This window comes from Python bivittatus, unplaced genomic scaffold (assembly GCF_059951505.1).
Source record: "Python bivittatus isolate LINGU-HERP-01145 unplaced genomic scaffold, Pbiv_v1 ctg000410_np1212, whole genome shotgun sequence".
NCBI lineage: Eukaryota > Metazoa > Chordata > Lepidosauria > Squamata > Pythonidae > Python > Python bivittatus.
In genome coordinates this window covers 16118238-16134631 of record NW_028277067.1, presented here as the reverse complement: position 1 = coordinate 16134631, position 16394 = coordinate 16118238, and the positions used below count along the sequence as shown (strand labels likewise).

General features: G+C 47.6%; 1 pseudogene; it reads right to left on the bottom strand.

Moving 5' to 3' along the window:
- Positions 1 to 5463: 5463 nt before the first annotated feature.
- On the bottom strand, positions 5464 to 10648 carry LOC112543223 (olfactory receptor 11L1-like; annotated as a pseudogene).
- Positions 10649 to 16394: the final 5746 nt, after the last annotated feature.

Below are 16394 nucleotides of genomic sequence, written 5' to 3'. Positions count from 1 at the left end.
TGCTTCGAGGAAACATGAAGCCTCTCTCTTTTTGTGGGGGGAGGTTTCTTGCAGCATAACTCTTGGTTACTAATTTTTCAAGAACCATCATCTGTCACTGCAGCTTCCTCTAACTCAGCATGCTCCAGATAAATTTCCAGCCAGACGATCAATTTATGAACCATTGCTATATATTCGTAGCTCACCTTTTCTCCAAGTGAACCATCTGTACTTGAGTGCTGGTTTTCTTTTAACAAAACAGAGCAGCCAGTCCTGGTTCCCCGATTTTATAAAACAACAACAAAAATAAAACTTTTTAAAAAATTAAAAAGCTAACCTCAGAAACACTCAACAGAGCTCTAAATCAAATTCATTTTGTACTTAGGATGAAATGGATCCTCCTGGGAGAATGTATGGCTGGCCAATGTCACACCCAGGAATAACAGTCCTGCCACATAGTGTGGAATTAACTTTACAGGAGTCTGATATTCAGGGAGCAGCTTCTGATTTTTCTCTCACCATCAGCACCAGGTTCTCTATGGAATCTTACCTTGATCTCTGGATATGATGTAAATAAAAGCAGTAATTGAAGTGAAACCCAGTTGAATACGGTCTCTAAAAAAGACATCATCCCATCTTTGCATTTATCTTATATCAAAGGTCACGGTCCCTGCTGTGCAAATTAACTCAGTTTATCCTAGAGGAAGAGAACAAGTCTCTAGATGATGATGTCCAGGGGAATCCGAAAATTGACAGAGAAACACACTATTGCCACTGTTTATTGCTTAAACAGTAGCAAAAATGCTTCTCATGGATAGAAGAAAGCATCAAAATAACACTTGGTGAGATGTGACTGAAAAGTGAAACAAATGTGCTAAGCTTGTGCTAGGCTTTACATGCATATTATCCCTAAACATCTGAAACAGCAAAAGTAGAACTATGATTTGAAAATATGGTGACATCATTACTATGTGAAATGCAAAGTTTGGCTGCTGAAAGACACTAGAGAGAAATGTGCAGCCTCCAAGGCAGAAGAGGATAAGTGCTTCCCCAGTATATTTGGGATATGCTATCTTTGAACTGGGATCCAGATGCACTCCCTCAAATCATTTCTGTGCAAATTGCAACCCCAGCTTTCTGGTCCCTAATTTTCAGCAGACTAGGTTTAATGTTTGTGACGTTGTGGCAGACCAGAAATGGAGGAACCCTCCCAGGATCTCAGAAACAAGATCAGGGCCAAGACCCAGCTACTCTTCCTCCTTTACATAATCCCGTCAGACCTGAACAGACTATTCTTGCACTAAAAGAAAGTACTCTTAATCCTGTAAAGTGAGAAGGAACTCACCAGGGGAAAACCAACAAAGGACAGGGAGGACTCAGCCTTTCCAACTTCCCTGCAGCAGACCCACTAGGAAAATTGCAAGAGTGTAGCTGGGAGAAAATCGCAGACTTTTCAGTTCTAGGTTAAGGACATGCACTTAATCTCCCACCACACATGAGCTTGGGAAACAAAAGACATTTCCAAAGACTGCTCTCTCCTCTGAAAAGGTGTGATTCCCCCTCCTCTCATGAAATCAAAACAATTTGACTCACCCTCTATGGCCATAGAAACCCACCAGTGAATCAGGACCTTAGAATTCCCCACTCCCCAACTCACAACTCCCGTAAAAGTCCTTCCTTTCTTTTGTTCTGATTCCTCTTTCTCCTGTCAACTGTGTGTGATCTTTTTCCTCAGTGTTGCACTCCATCTTTTCAGTCTGTGGGAAGCAAAAGGCATTTCCAAACACTGCTCTCTCCTTTGAAAAGGTGTGTTCCTTTTTACAACCACCAAATCCCAGAAGAATGAATTTTGGATCACAGTTTGATTTGCTTCATTTTTCATTTCTCAGGGATACATATAGATAAAACAGAACACAGGAGAGGAAGAGAAAATATAGAAAGACAAATACTAAATGGAAAGTAGAGTCCCAATAGAAGAAAAAACCACTCTGGATCTTGGATCACAAATGGTGTGGATTGAAACGTTAATATTCATAACCGCTCTCCTGGACTTTAAGAAATGCACTGCTGAGAAAGGGTGCTTCTCCTGCTTTCCCTTCTCTGTTCCTCTCTTCTGATTTGGGGAGGGAAGTCATAGCCAACTTAAGCTACTTCTGTACTTGTACCCCTGGCTGAGAAACATTGCAGCAGGCACTGAGTTTCAGGAAGCTGAATAATAGTTATCTAATGACTGAACAGACTCATTTTGATGAACTCTGTTCAGATGGAATAATTCCCTCCCCTAGCACTATTCTGATTCCCCTTCTTGCAATTTTTATCAGACAATAATTGTTTCTAGTTGTTACTATTTTACATTTGTTTTATTTTCCTTAATAGATGGATGATTTTGTATTTTCTGTGATGCTTGCTCTATATTTTTATGAAATATATAATGGCATTAAGAAAAACATTTATTACTGCAAGTGTTGTATTATTGTGTTATATAGTTGGTTTTGCTTTCAATATTGTTAGCCTTACATTTCTCTGTATTCATACATACCCAGAAATTAAAAAGTTCATCTAAACAAATGGATGAAGAATATTTTATTAGTTGGCTAATGAAATATATTTCTTGTATCTCACAAAGTCTACTTTGATTTCATAAAAGGTTATGCTATAGCAAAACTAGTGCTCTTTCCCACCTCTTCATTTTACAAGAACTATTCAACAAAGCATTCTCAACCTTCTCTTTTTCTCTCCTTTATTTCATTTTCTGTCTCTGCCATTTAGCAAACAGCACTTTTACCTGCTGACATGTTCAGAATTATAAAACCGATTATTGAAACCTTAAACAGTTTGGGGAGGAGATAATAGTTCTGCCCTTAATTAGCCAAATCTGGCATGATCTACAAATGCAGGCACGAGATCTTGCACTGACTTGGTTGATGAAGAGTGCCAACATAGAATATGGTCATGGCTTAAACTTATCACGTTGGTTATCATCTTTCCTTTCTGCCTACTGGCCTCCCAGTATAAATCTTAAGACAAAAACATTTGGACCACAAAGATACTCAACAGCATCAAATAGATAGCTGCTTCTCACTCAATCAGAAAAGATATTCCTCCCTGGCTTCTTACAAAAATTACAGTAGGGTAACATGCTGACATTAAGAACCAACATGATAAGTTTAAGCCATGACCATATTCTGTGTTGATACTCCCCACCAACCAAGTCAGTGCAAGATCTAGTGCCTGCATTAGCAGAGCATGCCAGATTTGGCTAATTTTAACCTAGCTTGTGATCTTTGGTTTGTAAACTTTAGGGTATTGTGCATCCCAGCCTTTGATTAGCTTGTGATTCAGTACATTGTACAAGCCCCCTGAATGGATTAATTCTGTAACCAAGGTTAAGGCTGTTGTGCAGAGGCAGTCAAGCAGCTTGTGAAACCTGAAAGACTAATACTTTTATTGAGGGACTGGAGTCCATTTCATCATCATAAATTAAAGTAGGGGGCAGGGTTATCATTCTCGTCAAAATTGTCAGAATATTACAGATGGCAGACCATGTGCATCTCTGAATACTTGACATCAGTTTTCCTCAAATTCCTGCCCAACAGATGACTTCATTCTATACCTCTTGGAATCCTCAGCTCTCATTGACACACCCAGTGGGACTTCTGGGGCTTGCAGCTCCAGCATCTTTAGGAAACATCAGGTTGCAAAAGACCACTTTAAGGGTATGTACAATAACAAAATAAGAAATTCCTTTAGTTCCCTCCATTTCATTGTTCTCTCCATTCATATTTTATACATCTCGGTACAAAATATTACTGACCTTTAAATAATATTTTCTCTTTAAAGAACTGCTCTGTAATTCTGTCACCAGCGGTGACCAAAAGATCTTCTGTGATCTTCCTCTCTGCACCTGCCTCAGAACTGAAACAATCTGAATCTTCAAATGAATATTTCATTGGCACAAATCTTGGCTAATGGATTTGGTAAAGGAGTGTATAATATTCGTGTTTGTGTCTTTGAGGGAGACAAAAATCCCCCTTGACATTTTGTCCACAAGTGAATTGTAAAATCACCAGAAAATTAATGCAATTACAAAACAAGCTATTCCATTTTTTTTAATGGTGTTTTACTTTGTCTTGTATAGCAAGACACATGTAAAAGTTAATTGGATGTGATCCAGTCCAAGAGAATTACATTAAAATTAATTTTTGCTTTCAGTGGGTGACTTGCTTAAGAGACTGAAAACACCTAATGTGGGCTATATTTTTCTTATTTTATTTATTTATTCAATTTGTATAGATGCCAATCTGACCAAGTAACTCTGTGCAGGAAAGAAAATAATAAAAGTAATAATAATAATTACAGTAATACAAAAATTAAAATACATAGCAACCAAATCACACATCATAATAGCTAAAATAACCAAGAAACAGGTCCCTGCATATACCTGGGGCCCCAGGCCTGGGCATAGAGCCATGTCTTTAAGAACTTTAAGGTAAAATACAAGTGAATTTTCATGAATTATTTTTTAATTCACAATCTTGGGAAAGTAACTGAAAACCAACTAGACAGATTTACTCCTCTCCTTCCTATGGTAGTGTCAGCTCCTGCTTCTACCCAATAAGCTCATGGTAGTGCACTTTGAGAGCCATATAGATATATTGCCAGCATTTAGTTGAGCTTGACTCATCTCAGAACTAAGTCAGGATGGGTCTAGTTAGGATCTGAATGGGGGACCATTTGGAAATTCCAACCAATGTCTGCAGGGTGAATGACAGATATCCAGTGCCAGCATCATCCCAATTCCTTTGGGGCTGTATTGTACCATTAAACATGTATACTCCCGTCCTCCTCCTAACCCATAACCTCTTTTCTATCCTGTGTAAATTTCCCTGGAGAAGAAATTAGAGCTTGAATTATCCCTTCCTTCCTATCTCATTCTTGTTTTTTTATTATTATTATTATTAAGACACAGACAGAGAACTCCGGTCTTACAATCTAGGTCTCCATCACAAGTAGAGGCAAGCATCGGAGGAGAGGGAGGAGTTGTCCAGTGATATTGGTGCCGCTATCTTCTCCTATACAATGCCCACAACAGATATTCAGTTGCCCCCTTCCTGGGGAGTAGGGAAATACCATACCTTCCAGAAATGCACTCACTTCAAAAGTACATGTCAATCATTTGGAATACACAAAATTATGTTTCTTTTTTTAAAAAGAACAACGTATTTAAAAGTATAAAAACAGACCTGATATGTAATAAATCTCTCCAATTTAATAACTTCTCTACATATTCACAAACGAGCACACATTTTTCAAACAGAAGCAGACTTTTTTAAAAGCCTCCTAAAATTCTCAGTTTCACAAGCAGTATAGGAGGTCACGAACAAAGACACCTGGATTGTATAAAAGAGAGTCATTTGGTAATTGTAGCACACAGATCCAACATTTTAAACTGAATGGGAATGAAACTAGCATCAACCTAAATAATCATATTAAGCTACACTGATGCATTCTTTTAATTGCATACAATTTAGCAATTGCCCTTCCATGGGCTTCTTTTACCTCCCTATTTCGTAGGCTATATATCAGGGGATTGAACAAAGGGGTCAGGATTGTATAAAACAGAGACAAGATTTTGTTGGTTTCTCGCAGTCCATCTGTTTTGGGCAACACGTAGACAATTATCATTGTGCCATAGAAAATGGACACCACCATGAGGTGTGAGGAGCAAGTTGAGAAAGCCTTTTTCCTCCCACTGACAGATGACATTCTCATAATGTTAGAAATAATAAAAATGTAAGATGCCAAAGTCAAGAAGAAGAGGCACAGTTAACAGAACAGATATTGAAATAGTTACAAGTTCAAACAAGTAAGTGTCATTACATGCTAGCTTTAATATTGGATTTAAATCACAAAAGAAATGATTAATTTCACTGGGGCCGCAGAACTTTATTCGATGCATTAGATATAAAACTATGCTCATAACAAATAAACTATGGATCCATGATCCAGCTATAACCTGGAAGGAAACTCTATTGTTCATTAGCATTGTGTACTGGAGTGGTTTACATATTGCTACATACCTATCATAGGACATTGCCACTAGGAGAAAACATTCGGAAGCTGCCAAAAGACCAAAAAAATAATATTGTATCATGCAACCAGTTACAGAAATTGTTCCCTGCCCACCATAGAAGAGATTAACCAGCATCACTGGAAGGATGTTCGAACTGTAGCAGGTCTCCAGGCAAGACAGATTACCCAAGAAGAAATACATGGGGGTGTGAAGGTGGGGATCAGTAGCAACCAGCAAAATGATGAAGATGTTCCCAACCATGGTAACAAAGTAGATAACTAAGAAAAGGCAAAAGACAGGAATCTGCAGATCTCCAAGTCCTATAAATCCTACCGTGGAATTCCGTGATATCTGTTTTGTTCTTCTGTTTTTTCCATATTTACTAGCTCATACCTGCAAATAGCATACCAAATTCATTTTAGATTTTCAAAATGTTACTACATTTCTTACCATTTTATCTTATGAACAAGGGACACATTTATAAAGCCAAGGGATAGATTCATAGGCTAGGTAAGTGTGAGTACTTTTCCACTAACAATTCCATAGCAATAAATCACAATTACTGTGCAATTTTGGAGAGCTTGAGAAACAGTCACAAGACTGTTGATTGTAAATAATGTTCTTTGTGTACATTCCTAGATGCATATTCCTACAATGGACATATTTATAAAGCACATGCCAAGTGATAGATTCATGGACTAGGGTGAGTGTAAGTACTTTTTCTACTAACTATTCCATGGCAATAAACTACAACTTTTGTCCAATTCTGGTGAGCTTGAAGAACAGCTGATGATTGTAAAGGAGTCAGGGAAAGATCAGCTATTTTGCTTAGGTATTTCCAGATTCTACTGTTCTTTGTGTATGTTCCTAGATGCATGTTGATATAACGGGTGATGATTTGTAAAATAGGCACAAGGTCATATTTCACTGGTAGAACTTTACTCTCTCCTTGAAGATGCTTGAAATTTCAGCTACAGTAAGAAGTCACTAAGACCTTCTCTTCATTCCAGTCCTGTTTTTATATGGATTAAAGAACAGTATATATATCAAGATACACTAAGAAGATAGGTCATAAATCAAAAATGGAAAATAGAACAGCTAACTTCACGCTTACAAGTTTATATAGGAGAAGTCTCACTGAATTCAATGCAGTTTATTTTTTGGTCCATATAAAAAGAAATTATAATATGTTAATTAACCATTCAAAGTATTGGCTAAGATCTTTTCTTCTTTTCTTCTGCATTAACTACAACTATGAAATGGGATACAAAATCAATTAGTTCAGTTGATATATATTGAAGTTATCGGAAGCTAATCTCTGTACTAACCCACTAATTTCAGTTAATTAATTAACAGAATTTTTTTCCTGAAATATAACTCATTTCCCTAGAAATAAAGAAATATTTATTTCAAGTCAAACTGGCTACTTCATGAAGATATTGATATACTTTTCTTGGTACAAGGGATAGGAATTGACTCTACATTCATTCAGGAGCTTTTTCAACTTCCCTTCTAGCCTACAGCACTGCTATTTCCTCGTGGATTCCCATCCAAGTACTAACCCGGCGTGACTCTGCTTAACGTTTCAAGGTTGAGCAAGACTGGCTACTTGGTATCTCTTACTTATGGAACAGATAACTCTGACAGAAGGTATGGCCGGCCAGAATCACAAACAGGAAGACTCAGTGCTGCAGCACAGCGTTCTTTGTCATGTTGAAAAAGAAAACTGAAGAAAAACAGTGGTATGAAAAAACGTTGTCTAGAAATGTACAACACCTTTCTTCTGGTTCTCTCAATAGGTGTGCAGAAAATTGAATTATCTTTACAGGAGCCTGATATTCCATGAGCAGATTTTGCCCTTCTCTTACCATCAGCACCAGGTTCTCTGGAATCTTACCTTGATCTCTGGATTGGGCTCACGACTGATGTAAATAAAAGCAGTAATTGAAGTGAAGCCCAGTTGAACACTGTCTCTAAAAAAGACATCATCCTAATTTTGCATTTGTCTTATATGGAAAGGCATAGTCCCTGCTGTGCAAATTAACTTGCTTTATCCTAGAGGAAGAGAACAAGACTCTAGAAGATGATGCCCAGGGGAATCTGAAAACCACCAGACAATCACAGCTCCTTTGAACACATTATTGCTACTCCTAAAGAGTAGTAAAAATGCCCAAAATCCTTCTTAAAATTACATTTGGGGTGAGGAGACTGAAAAGTAAAACAAGTATATAAAGTTTCTGTTAGGTTTCTCATGCATATTTCACCAACACAGATGAAAACAGGGAAAGCATAAAATGGTGACATCATTGTTAGGTCTAGTGCAACTTCAGCTGCTAAAAAATATTAGAGAGATATATGCAGCCCCCAAGCCAGGCTGGAAGAATCACAAACTGGAATTAAGATTGCAGGGAGAATCATCAATAACCTCAGATATGTAGACGATACCACCCTAATGGCAGAAAGTGAAGAAGAACTAAACAGCCTCTTGATGAGAGTGAAAGAGGAGAGTGCGAAAGCTGGCTTGAAACTCAACATTAAAAAAACTAAGATCATGGCATCTGGACCCATCAATTCCTGGCAAATAGAAGGGGTAGAAATGAGCAGTAACAGACTTCATTTATTTGGGCTCCAAGATCACCGCAGACAGAGACTGCAGCCATGAAATTAAAAGACGCTTGCTCCTTGGGAGGAAAGCTATGGCAAACCTAGATAGCATATTAAAAAGCAGAGACGTCACCTTGCCAACAAAGATCTGCATAGTCAAAGCTATAGTTTTTTCAGTAGTAATGTATGGCTGTGAGAGCTGGAACATAAAGAAGGCTGAGCGCCAAAGAACTGATGTCTTTGAACTGTGGTGCTGGAGAAGACTGAGCAAACTCAGGGAGGCAGTGAAGGACAGGAAGGCCTGGCGCAATATGGTTCATGGGGTCACGAAGAGTCGGACACGACTTAACGACTGAACAACAACAACAAGCCACAAGAAGACAGATGCTTCCCCTGTACAATTGGGACATGCTATCTTTGAACTGGGATCCAGATGTGCTCCCTCAAATCATTTCTGTGCAACCTGCAACTCCAGCTTTCTGATCTTCAATTTTATATATACTGTATCTAAACAACATCTTGAAGAGAGGGAAATATGAGCAAGAGAAAGGACAGAGACAGAAGCAGAGAGAGAGAGAGAGAGAGTTCCTTTGCCTTTTAAACACAGTGTTATGGCCTTGCTGCACTTGTCTTCCAAGGAGGAGGAGGAGAAGGAAAAGGAGGAGCTTCTGGGGATAATAGTCCTGGAGGGGGTGATTCCAGCAGTGTTGAATCCTGATTCCACTCTAGTGGAGGCAGATCCAGCAAGATCCCAGGACTCCCTGCCTACACCCACTAGCAACCTTTCAGACTCTCCCACCCAGTCCCAAACAGAGGCATACTTTAATGATACAACAGCAGAGGTCTGATCTCTGCAGGTCAGACAGATTGGCCAAGAAGCAGGCTGGCAGGAGAATAGACTCTAACGAGTTAGGTGCCTCAGCTATACAGTGGGGCAAAAAAGTATTTAGTCAGCCACCAATTGTGCAAGTTCTCCCACTTAAAAAGATGAGAGAGGCCTGTAATTTTCATCATAGGTATACCTCAACTGTGAGAGACAAAATGGGGGAAAAAATCCAGAAAATCACATTGTCTGATTTTTAAAGAATTTATTTGCAAATCATGGTGGAAAATAAGTATTTGGTCACCTACAAACAAGCAAGATGTCTGGCTCTCACAGACCTGTAACTACTCTGTCCTCCACTCGTTACCTGTAGTAATGGCACCTGTTTGACCTCGTTATCAGTATAAAAGACACCTGTCCACAACCTCAAACAGTCACACTCCAAACTCCACTATGGTCAAGACCAAAGAGCTGTCGAAGGACACCAGGTGTGAGATTTGCCCCGTTCGACAGAGAAACTCTCGTGACACGTGTGGTTCACAAAGAAGGTTTACTCATGCGTAACGTAGTAGTCACAAGCAAAGCCAGGACTGGCTTGGTACAATTGCATCACTTGTTATATTCCCCCCTTCCCGCGCTTTTTCCCGCCTCGTGATCGCGTTGCAGCTGTGGGCTATTAGGCCCCCCAATGTCCCCCCTGATCGTTCATGATGGCAGGGTCGGTCAGAGTCCATTGTCCTTGATTGCCAGTCCCCCTCCGGCTGGGTTGGTCCCTCCCTGCTACGTGCAGACCCGCGGGTTCTGTGCTGCGTTGCGATCTTGTTTCGCTGCCCTGCGGCCCCGTTCCTTGCTTGCTCGCGCCGTTATCAGTTCATAGTTAAAAGCTTCCGCTGCGGTTTTCCTGTTTAGCTGGCCGCAGGTGGCTCGTTAATTAGCGGCGCTTTCGGTTCCTCTTTTCCCCGCTAGCTACCGCCGGTGGATTCCGCGTGGTCTGGTTGCGAGCTTCCCTGCAACCCCGTGCTTCCCTGAAGCCTCGTGCTGACCGAACCTGACATGCCGCCCCCCTGACGACAACTCCCCCCCCTTGGTCCTATTTCGGCTTCCCGGGGTATTTACTGTAAAAGTCCCACACTAGGTCCGGCACCCTTATGTGGGTTTTACTCACCCATTCGCTGTGGGACTTGGGGAAATGTTTCCATTGCACTAGGAGCTGGGTCTGCCCCTTGTGCCTCCGGGCGTCCAGTATCCGGTTGATTTCGAAATGCTGCTCCCCCCCGACCATGATGGGTGGTGGTACTCCCTCCGCCTTGTGCCAGGCGTTCCCCGGCTGGTGTAACTTTAGCAGGCTGCAATGGAACACCGGGTGGATCTTCCCGAGGCTTTTCGGGAGCGTCAGCCTGACGGTCACCGGATTGATGACCTCCGAAATGGGGAACGGTCCCACAAACCTCGGGCTGAGTTTTTTCGATGCCTGGTGCGTCTTTAGGTTTTTGGTTGACAGATACACCTGGTCCCCCACTTCCCACTTTTCCTCGGGGAGCCTCTTGCGGTCCGCGTGCTTCTTGTAGTCGGCTTTGGCTCTCTGCAATGCCGCGTGCGCCGCTCGCCGGGTCTCGTCGATTTGGGCGAACCAGGCGTCCAGGGAGTTGATCTGGGATTCCGGCTGAGGCAGCTCCGGCATGGGGACGAAATCTCTCCCGGTGGCTACTTTGAACGGAGAGAACCCGGTGCTCTTGTGGACGGCGTTGTTGTATGCCACCTCCGCGAATGGTAGTAGCTCCGCCCAATCGTCCTGTTGGTGCCCCACGTAGCAGCGCAGGTACTGTTCGAGCCCCCGTTCAGGCGTTCCGTGGCTCCGTCCGTCTGCGGGTGCGCCGCGGAGGATAGGGCTTGTTTCGTCCCCACCCGCTTCAGGAACTCCCGCCAGAACCGCGCGATGAAGTTGCCGCCCCGATCGCTGACGATACGTCGAGGTGCGCCGTGGAGTCGGTAGACATGTTGCACGAACAGTCTCGCCAGCCCCTCGGCCGTGGGGACTCGCCGGCACGCTACAAAGTGCGCTTGTTTGGAGAATAAGTCCGTGACCACCCAAATGGCGGTCTTCCCCTTACTCTCCGGGAGCTCCACTATGAAGTCCATGGCGACCTCTTGCCAAGGGCCGTCGGGTTCCGCTACCGGCTGGAGTAGGCCTCTAGGTTTGCCTTTGGCTCCTTTCGCTGTTGCGCACACCGGGCAACCCCCCGAGTACGCCTCCACGTCCTTCCGGAGCGTGGGCCACCAAAACTGCCGCCGGATTAAGTGGAGTGTCTTTACGAAGCCGTAATGCCCCGCGCTCCGGCTGTCGTGGGCTCTCTCCATGACCTCCCGTCGGCAACCCTCGGGCACGTACAGCTTTCCTTCGTGCCACCACAACCCCTCTTGGCCGGTTAGCGCCTCTCGGTTCTGCTTGAGCCAATCGTCCCGCTCCGCCGCCTCCGCGAACCCTTGCCTTACTTCAGACGCCGCGTCCCGTCGCTCCCCCTTGGTCTGGCTCCGGGTCACCGCCTTTGCAGCCAGCCTGCTGGCGGGGATGACGGAGTCCACAATCTCCTCCCGTAGGCTGGCGTGTTGGGGCATGCGAGACAGTCCATCCGCTAAGAAGTTGCGCTTCCCGGGGATGTGTTTCAGTGTGAACCTGAACCTCCCGAAGTATTGGGACCACCGTGCCTGTTTGGGGGATAGCTTACGCGGGGTCTTCAGGGCCTCGAGGTTCTTATGGTCCGTCCACACCTCGAACGGTTCAGTTGCCCCCTCCAGTAGATGCCTCCACGTGGCCAGCGCCCACTTGACCGCGTACGCCTCTTTCTCCCACACCATCCACCTCCTCTCCGTCTCGGTGAATTTGCAGGAGGCGTAGGCGCACGGGTGGATGGCCCCCTCCGGGCTGGGTTGGAGCAGGACTGCTCCCGTTGCCACGTCTGATGCATCCACTTGGATTATAAACCGCCGGTCTGGGTCGGGATGGCGCAGGATCGGCTCCGCGGTGAACCGCTGTTTTAGTTCCTCAAACGCCCCCTGGCATTCTGCAGTCCACGCGAGTGCCATGCTGGGCTTGGGGGATTTCCCAGTGCCCTTGGTTTTTAGCAGGTCGGTTAGGGGAAGGGCGATTTGGGCGAAGTTCGGGATGAACTGACGATAGAAGTTCGCAAACCCTAGGAAGCTTTGGAGTTGCCTCCGGGTTCGCGGCGCTTCCCAGCCCAGGACATCCCTTACTTTCGCCGGGTCCATCTCAATTCCCCGGCTGGATATTCGGTAGCCGAGGTAGTCTAGTTGCTCTCGATGGAACTCGCATTTCGAGAGCTTTGCGTACAGCTGTGCCTTCAGCAGTCTCTGGAGCACCGTGCGCACCAGGCTCACGTGCTCCGCCAGGGTCTCGGTGTAGATGAGGATGTCGTCCAGGTAGACCAGGACGCCCCGGTAGAGTAGGTCGTGCAGCACCTCATTAATTAGCTGCATAAATACCCCCGGGGCCCCTTTTAATCCGAACGGCATCACGGAAAACTGGTAGCTTCCGAGCGGGGTGTTGAACGCCGTCTTCCACTCATCTTTTGCGCGGATCCTAACTCTGAAGTAGGCTTCGCGCAAGTCCAGTTTTGTGAACACCCTCCCCTTCGACAGATGCGACATCAAGTCCTTCATCAGGGGGAGGGGTATTTGTACTCCGTGCTGATTGCGTTCAGCCCCCGGTAGTCTACGCACATACGGAGCGAGCCGTCCTTCTTCTCCCGGAATAACACCGGGGCCGCTAATGGTGACTTCGCGGGTTGGATGAATCCCCGCGCTAGGTTCTTGTCTATGAACTCGCGCAGGGCCCCCATCTCCCTCCTCGACAGGGAGTACATTTTCGGCTTAGGCAGGGTCGCTCCTGGCTCTAGCTCGATGGCGCAATCACTGGGCCGGTGTGGTGGGAGCTGGTCGGACTCCTTCTCCCCGAACGCTGCCGCCAGGTCTCGATACTGCCTCGGGATTCCGCCGCCCGTCGGGGTTCCCCGGGTCCGGCCCCTCGCTTTGCGGTCGCCTCGCCAGTCGCCGCTGCCTCCCTCGCCTCGGGATCGTGGCGGGTCTCCGGGGTCCCGGCGCTGCTGCTGCTGCTGTTGCTGTTGCCGCCCGGGTCTCGGGCCCCATCTGCTCTCGCCCCGTCTCCCGGTGTCCCGGACCCTCCGCTTGTCCGCCGGTGGTTGCGGCTGCCTCCGTCTCCACGGCTCGGTCCCCTCTGCTCTCGCCCCTCGCCGGTCTGTCGACCCCGAACCGCACTGCCTCCGCCGTCCAGTCGACTCGTGGGTTCCGCCGCCGCAGCCACGCCAAGCCGAGTACCACCGCGTAGTCGGCCACCGGGACCACCACGAACCTCAGTTCTTCCCGGTGACTCCCGATCGTCATCTGGACCGGCTCGGTGTAATACTGAGCTGGCCCCCCCTGCCAGCGTGCCATCTAACTGGCTGAATGAAATGGGCTCCCGGAGGCGCCTCAGCTGTAGCCCGAGCCCCGAGACCACCGCTGGGTGCATCAAGCAGTGGGTGCAGCCCGAGTCCAGTAGCGCCCGTAGCTGCGCCTCCCCTCCGGATCTCACCCCCCGGACGTGTATCCTCACCCGGAATGGTGGGCAGTCCTCGTCTCCTATTGGGTCCGCGCGCCTCGACTCCCCTGCTCGCACTGGGACGCCGTTCAGTGCGAGCGCGCCTCGTTTCCCGCCGGCTCCGAGTCCTCTCCGGAGGATGCTGTCTCCGGGGTCGACCACCCCCCGCGTCCTTTCTCGGTCACCGCCGCCACTGCCCCCTTCCGCGGTCGGTCACCGGTCCTGTTCCCGTTCGCACGCGGGGTTTTGACTTCGGGCCGTGGTGGGGCGCCTTCCCGCTCCGTCGGGCACTGCGCCACTCGGTGGCCTCTGCCTCCGCATCGGAAGCACAGATTCGGGGCTCTGGTCGCCTCTCGCCTCCCGGTGGACTGCCGTCGACCGCTCCGTCTCTCCTCGGGGTCCTCTCCCTCGGCCGGTCCCTCGCCTGGTCCCGTCGTCTTGTGCTCTGTTGGATCTGCCGCCACGCCGATTCCGCCGTTCCGGCCAGCCAGATCCAATCCTTCACTGTGGACGGGTCGTCCCGCCCCAGTGCCCGTTCCAGGATCTCTGGGTTGAGTCCCCTCTTAAAATACTTCACCTTCAGGGACTCCGGCCAGTCCGCGAGCTTCTCGGCCAACCTCCGGAACTCCAGGGCATATTCCGATACCGATTTGCCCCGCTGTCTGAACTGTAGGATGTCGTCCTCCGCCCGCTTGGCGCTCAATGTGTCCTCGAATCTGTCCCGGAGCGCCTGCATGAAGTCTGGGAAACTCCGTAGTTCCGCCGCGTTGGCATCGTACAGCCCGATCACCCAGCTGGCTGCTTGGCCATCTAGCAGCTCGGCCACGTAGGATACCCTGTCCTCGTCTCTAGCGAATAGGTGACCACCCCTCTGCATGAACCCCCTGACGTGCGTCAGAAAGTGCGGCAGCTGTTCGGGGTCCCCTGAGAACTTCCCAGTGATACCTCGAAGTCTCAGGGCGTCTGCCGCCCGTTGGTCCTCCGACCGGGGCGCCGTGGGTGGTGCCGGCGGGGGTGTCGGACCGCCCCCCCTGTCGCTCGCCTCCTCGTTCACCGCCGGTGGCCCCACTCTCTGTAGTAGGGTCTGGAGCATCGCCTCCACAGCGTCTAGGCGTCGCTCGACTCTCTCCTCTAGTCGGGCGAATTTCTCGCTCCACTCACGGTTCCGGAACCCCGAACCCCGGGTCATCGTAACGCCTGAATCGTCTGGTCCTTGGTTCACGCCCATCGACCACCGCTCGGATGGAGTGCGCCCGGCCCTGGCCGCTGCCCCGTCGCTCCCGGGCGGCTCCGACCGCTCTTCCGCGAGCCTGGATCCCTCGCTCTCCAGCTGACCCACGGATTCCTCGTCGCTGTTCATGCCTGTATTGAGAAAGAAAACGCTCCTCGGTGGGACCGGGTAGCGCTGACGGTGAGTCCTGGCTTTATGTGAGATTTGCCCCGTTCGACAGAGAAACTCTCGTGACACGTGTGGTTCACAAAGAAGGTTTACTCATGCGTAACGTAGTAGTCACAAGCAAAGCCAGGACTGGCTTGGTACAATTGCATCACTTGTTATATTCCCCCCTTCCCGCGCTTTTTCCCGCCTCGTGATCGCGTTGCAGCTGTGGGCTATTAGGCCCCCCAATGTCCCCCCTGATCGTTCATGATGGCAGGGTCGGTCAGAGTCCATTGTCCTTGATTGCCAGTCCCCCTCCGGCTGGGTTGGTCCCTCCCTGCTACGTGCAGACCCGCGGGTTCTGTGCTGCGTTGCGATCTTGTTTCGCTGCCCTGCGGCCCCGTTCCTTGCTTGCTCGCGCCGTTATCAGTTCATAGTTAAAAGCTTCCGCTGCGGTTTTCCTGTTTAGCTGGCCGCAGGTGGCTCGTTAATTAGCGGCGCTTTCGGTTCCTCTTTTCCCCGCTAGCTACCGCCGGTGGATTCCGCGTGGTCTGGTTGCGAGCTTCCCTGCAACCCCGTGCTTCCCTGAAGCCTCGTGCTGACCGAACCTGACACCAGGAACAAAACTGTAGACCTGCACCAGGCTGGGAAGACTGAATCTGCAATAGGCAAGCAGCTTGGTGTGAAGAAATCAACTGTGGGAGCAATCATTAGAAAATGGAAGACATACAAGACCACTGATAATCTCCCTCGATCTGGGGCTCCACGCAAGATCTCACCCCGTGGGGTCAAAATGATCACAAGAATGGTGAGCAAAAATCCCAGAACCACACGGGGGAACCTAGTGAATGACCTGCAGAGAGCTGGGACCAAAGTAACAAAGGCTACCATCAGTAACACACTATGCCGCCAGGGACTCAAA